Source organism: Balaenoptera ricei, chromosome 2 (assembly GCF_028023285.1).
Source record: "Balaenoptera ricei isolate mBalRic1 chromosome 2, mBalRic1.hap2, whole genome shotgun sequence".
Lineage (NCBI taxonomy): Eukaryota > Metazoa > Chordata > Mammalia > Artiodactyla > Balaenopteridae > Balaenoptera > Balaenoptera ricei.
Genome location: NC_082640.1, coordinates 145,437,240 through 145,443,241, shown reverse-complemented (window position 1 = coordinate 145,443,241; position 6,002 = coordinate 145,437,240). Strand labels below are relative to the sequence as shown.

Here is a 6,002-nt window from a genome sequence, read left to right as displayed (position 1 = left end):
TCTTTCGCTGCCTAATTCTTTCTTAGAGCAAAGCAGAGAGATGTTCTTATACTCTTACAAAGACCAGAGAAAACGGTAGGGGAGAGGGTTTCCCTCCACCCTTGGCGGCCTGGTTCTAAACCAGTATATTGATGGCATCCCCTTCATCCACCTATTCTAACAAAAAAGAAGGAACTTGCGCTCTAAGGGTTTCACCTTTAAGCTCAGGTCGGAATTTTACAGAAGCATTAGTACTCTTTTTGAGTGTGACTCTATTTACTGGAATTAAGGATAAGACTGATTAACTATTATTTGTTGAGCTCTATATGTCCCAAGTACTCAGTTAAATACTGCTGGCTGATAAAGCGGTGAAGGAGACATTTACATTCAGTGGGAAGAAATAGGCAACAAAGAGTAAATAGGCAAATAGTTGCATCTTGTGGTAAAAAAGAAGAGACAATGGAAGTTTGAACTTTAGACCTATTATTGATACTTGAGGAATGACTTTCTGAATGGGTGATATTTAAACTGAAACTTGGGATTGTTATCGGAATATAAACTTGGCTTGTTATAGGAACTGTCAGATCAGTGTGACCTGTCATAGAGATTAAGTGGGGGAGAGTGACAGGAAGTGAAATCAGAGAGGTGGACGTGGGATCAGAACTTGTAGTGGTTTGGATTTTAATCTGATTTTAAATGGAAAGCCATCAGCGTTTTTTTTTTTTTTTAACTGCTAAATACTTCAGTGTGTATTTCCCCAAAATCAAGAACATCATTTTACATATCCATAGTAAAACTATGAAAATCAGAAAATTAACAATACTTTTTTCTGATCTGCAGACTTCATTTAGATTTTGGCAAATCTCTCAGTAATACCCTTCATAGCAAAAGAAAATCCAAGATCACACATTGCATTCAGTTGTCATGTCTCTAGTCTCCTTTAATCTGGAAAATTGTTTCTTAATATTTCTTTAGGTTTCATGGCATTAACACTTTTGAAGAATACAAAACATTTACTTTGTAGAATATTCTGCAGTTTAGGTTTGTGTGACTTTTTTCATGATTAGATTCGGGTGATGAATTTTTTGTCAGGAATGCCACAAAAGTTACCTTGTATTCATATTAGAATCTTATATTAGGAGGCACATGATGTCAGTTTGTTCCACTACAGATGATGTTAACTTTGATCACTTACTTAAGATTTCTCCACTATAGTTTCAATTTTGCCCTTTGTAATTAATAAATATCTTGTGAAGAAACACCTTGAAACTATGTAAATATCCTGCAACTCCTTCACCTTTCACCCACTAATTATAGTATCCCATGATTCATATTTGAATCAATTATTATGATAATGGTTGCCAAATGGTGATTTTCTAATTCCGTCATTCCTTCCACAGTTAATGATTGGCTTTCTACCATGAGGTCATCAGCAGTTTTTTAAGCAGAATGATATGATCTAATTTATTAAATGATCTCTCTTGCTTCTGTGTGAAGAATGATAAATACACGGAAGAACAGAAGCACAGAGACTAGTTGGAAAGCTATTGCAGTCCGGTGGGCAAGCAGTAATGGAGAATGAGCAGAGTGGCAGCAGTGGAGGTGGAAATACGTGGATGGATTTTAGAAGTGTAGGGCTTGCTGAAAAATTAGATGTAGAAAGTGAGAGAGAAAGAGGAAATTCAATTGCTTCTTTCTGCTAATGAAGCATTATAATTAAAGGTTAGTTTTTATTCTTGAACAAATGGATAAAGAAAGGATTTGGATATACTTGGAAGAGTAGCCATTTAATTTGCCTAACCCTCACTGAAATATTCTAGTTGCAATTTTTTCATGAAGGGTCCTGAGTTAGACCAGGGTAGGCCAAGAAAGTGCTGAAGAAAGCTGAAGAGTATAGTCCTAGGAGGGTTCACCTTGAAAGTAAACTACAAGTACTCCAAACTTGTTTAGGGATCCAGTTAAACTCTTAATTAACTTTCCTGCTTGTGTGTGATAAATACAATTTGAATGTCTAACGCCTACTGTGTATTCATTAATAATTATGAATTTGGAGCTCTTTCTGAACTCGATGAACTGCCTATTTTGGGGCTGGATTGTTGATATATCTCGTGTCTTGGAAGAATACATTGAATTGTGGTCTAAGGTTCGTGATTGTTTGCCTGATTCATTAGAAGACTTAAAAGGTGTGAGTATGGATGTGTTTGTTTTAATTACTTTAAATTACTTTGGAAGTAGTGCATATAAAATTGGTATGTAATCTACACGTTTTTCTTATAGGGTGATAAGGTTTTTCTGGTTAACAGAGTCTGGTTTATACTTCCATCTATTAGAATACATAACACAGTGCTTTGCACATGATAGGTACTTATTAAATGTGTTGAAAATGCAAATAAATACAAATTCACTTCCCAGTTACGTTCTGCCAAGTTATAAAATAGTCAAAATAAGCCAGAATTTGCAGCTGCAGGAAAAAATTGTTGGTGAATAATTGCATTAATATTTCAAGCTTGGAAATTTTAAATATTCTACTTAAATCCTAGGTGCACTTTGAGGAATCTAAACATATTTTTGCCATAGCTTATTATTATGTGTTAATTAAGTAGCTCGGAAATGTGATGCCCAATGTGTTTAACTTCTAAATACTGTGTTTTAGGGTTTCAGGGATAGTATCCTAAGGATTCTGTTACTCCCAGGTTTACAATTAGGCTTTAGCGTGCTGTTCTGAGCAGTAGGATAGACACCACTCCCATCACAGAAATCTGCAGAGTGCCTTATCTAGAGAACTTCACTAGTATCTCAGAATATATGTATTTCCATAAAAGATTATTCCATTGTCTCAGCTTGTCATAATTTGGTCAGAATCAGTTCTTCTCCTTTTCTCTTAGAATTAACTTTCTTTGCCATAAGACTCACAAGTCTCTACAATCCTTTCCTCTCAGCTTGTCTCTTGAGATGGATGGTAATGCCAACCTCTCAGGGTCCTATCTTTCAATTGTCAGGCAGTTACCGGAAAGAGGAGTTATTTTAACTGAACCAGTATCCCATTCCTCAATTTAACTTTCCTTGACTAGATCCTATTAAAGGAAAATTGCTAAACTCCAATTTTCTTCAGTGTGTGTAACTAACTTCATTAAAAACTTTGTTTTTTAACGCCGCGCCCAAAATTGTAGGAATCCATTATGCCATTTGATAGAAAGTGAACAGTCTTGATACATGTTTATGTAAAGAAGATAACGTATTGGGCAGTAAATATTTTAAAACACTTCAGAAAAAGAGATTCAGTGATTCTGTAATGAGAAACGCGTGTTTTCAGTGCCTTTGGGATACACACACACTAAAAATTATTAAATCTAAGTACAATTAAAGACCTGTTTCAAAGAATTTAAGAAACTAATTTGGAGGTTATAGTATGACAAAGAATTAAAGGAAAACAAAATCGAATATATTGAACACTTGAAGGGAAGAGAAAAGAAACATGCTATCGAAGTGCCCGGCTAGCTCAGTCGGTAGAGCATGGGACTCTTAATCCCAGGGTCGTGGGTTCGAGCCCCACGTTGGGCGCAGCACACTTTTTGTTACAGCACTTCATTTGCCTTGAATATTTTGAGGTCTCTCCACAGCAGTATAATTGAGAAGGGTTTGGTGTTTTTTTTTTAACCGGATTAATTTAGATACTGTCGATATTAACCAGATCTTCGGAAAAAAGACCAGTTTGCAAACGAAACAGTTCTCAAACGGCGCTTGCGCACTTAAAAGCACAAGTTTTTCTTCCTTTCCCGGATCCCTCGCCTACCTCCTCCGTAAAGCACAGAAGAAACTGAAAAGGCCACTGTTTAAAGTTGAATTTGATTTTCTGTGTTACTGTGCATACCTGCATGATTGCTGATAGAGGGCAGTGTTTTATTTTATCGGAACAAAATTATGAGCCTCAATATTGGCAGCTTTTCTAAAACAAGCGATCCTATGTAAAAGCAGTTAGAGAGTCGGAGGACTTCGAAGAAAGTGCTTTCTTGTTTATTTTACTTTTTTTCTTTTCAATATAGGGCTTGTCCTGGGGTGGAGGTGGGGGAATGTCTTGTGGAGAAATACACAGTGAGAAATGTTTCATTCTGTTGTGAGATCTAGACAACCAGGGCACAATCAGGTTTTCTCCCGTTGTTCGTGGGACTGTTTGGAATCTAACCATCCAATTGGATAGATATTAGGGAAATTAATATTCCGGTAGAGGGGAGGCTCTTTGAAACAGAAGCACAAAACAACTGAGACGTGAAATTTCGAATAGGCAATTAGATATTGTGGGAGGCAGGACTTCCGCCTTTTTCGCCTCTTCACGGAGAACTTTGAAGTAATCAGGAAGAGAATGTCCACATCACAGCCAGGCACGTTCCAGGATCTCACTCACCTGACCCTGCAGGTGAACGACGCATGCTCCTACCTAAAGCACTAGTTCCTGTACTCGGCGTGTTACCCACTAGCTTTTCTCCTACTAAACGACCCATTTGTCTCTCCTCGGTTTTTCCCTTCAACGTACAAACATGCTGTTAATTCTCTATCTTAAAACAAAACGAAAACTTTGACCTAGTTTCCCTGCAGGCTACCGTTCTACTGTATTTCTCTGTTCCTCTTTGGGGCAAGTTACCCCACAGTCGCCTAAGGTCACATTCCTCTCCTCCCATCTCTTAAACCTGACAATGCCCTTCAGCCAAAAAAAAAAAAAAATCCTTGCAGCGAGGGAGACCTGTGGGGTGTCTCAGTAAGAGGGAGTTAGAAAGAACCTATTATAGGATTGGGGCTATAGTTGTGGAATTTTGCGGAGGGTTCCTTCTGGATTGGGTGTTCTCAGAAAGCAAGGGCAATTCTATCATCTAAATAAATCTTACCTATAGGGAAAGCCGACTAAAGGATGGATAAAGCTGAAACTGGTAAAGTCACTCATTTAGCAGGAGAGGATGATGTTTGGTGTTTTGAGTTGGACAGGGACCAACTTGTCTAAAGTGAATGGTTCTGTGAGATGCCAATTCCAAGTCCAGGCCTCCCCACTTGTGACAAACCCACTATAAATCAGGGGTTCCCACAATCTCTCCTGAGGTTTGTTAATTTCCTAGAATAGCTCACAGAACTCCGGAAAACAGTTTACTTATTCCTGGTTTATTATAAAGGATACAACTCAGGAGCAGCCAAATGGGAGAGATGCATAGGGCAAGGTATGGGGAAGGAGCGTGGAACTCCCACATCCTCTCCTTGGCATGGCACTCTCCCAGCACCTGAATATGTTCCCCATCCTGGAAGCTCTGTGAACCCTGTATTTTAAGGATTTTTATGGAGGCTTAATCACACAGGCATGATCAGTTATTGATCAATTTCCAAGTTCTGTTTCTAATCATGACTTAGACTTTCTGGCGACCAGACCTCATCCAGAAGTCATCCAGGAGCCCTCCAAGAGTTGCCTCATTAGAACAAGACACTCCTACTACCCAGGAAACTCCAAGGGATTTAGAATCTCTAAGATGCTCCTAACACCCCCATCACGCAGTAATTGACAAGGATTTTAGGAGCTCTGTGTCAGAAACTAGGGGCAGACACCAAATATATATTTCTTATTATGTCACACTTGCCTAATTTGTCTTTGAGTCACTATAAGCCCAACCACAATCACCCTGACAACTACCCCACCATCGACTTTATCCTACACTATTTTTTCTATAGAAGGTATCATCTTCTTTTATTATTACCTCTCTTCACTTTCACCCACACGCTTGGAATGTTGGTCCACAAAGGCAGGATTTTTGTCTTCGCTCACGAATGTATCTCAAGCACCTAAATTAGTGTCTGGCAGATGTCCAGTAAGTATGTGTTGAATTAGTGAATTAAGAAGGGTGTATTAGTTTCCTAGGGCTGCCATAAACAAAGTACCCCAAACTGAGTTACTTAAAAGAAATGTATTGTCTCACAATTCTGGAGGCTAGAAGCTTGAAATCAAGGTGTAGGCAGAGTCATGCTCTCAAAGGCTGTCTTGAAAAACC

At 38.5% G+C, this 6,002-nt stretch overlaps 1 non-coding gene across 1 annotated transcript; it reads left to right on the top strand.

Moving 5' to 3' along the window:
• Positions 1–3,467: 3,467 nt before the first annotated feature.
• On the top strand, positions 3,468–3,540 carry TRNAK-CUU (transfer RNA lysine (anticodon CUU)). The gene has a single exon. It is a non-coding gene; the product is annotated as a tRNA-Lys (tRNA).
• The last annotated feature ends 2,462 nt before the right edge of the window (positions 3,541–6,002 follow it).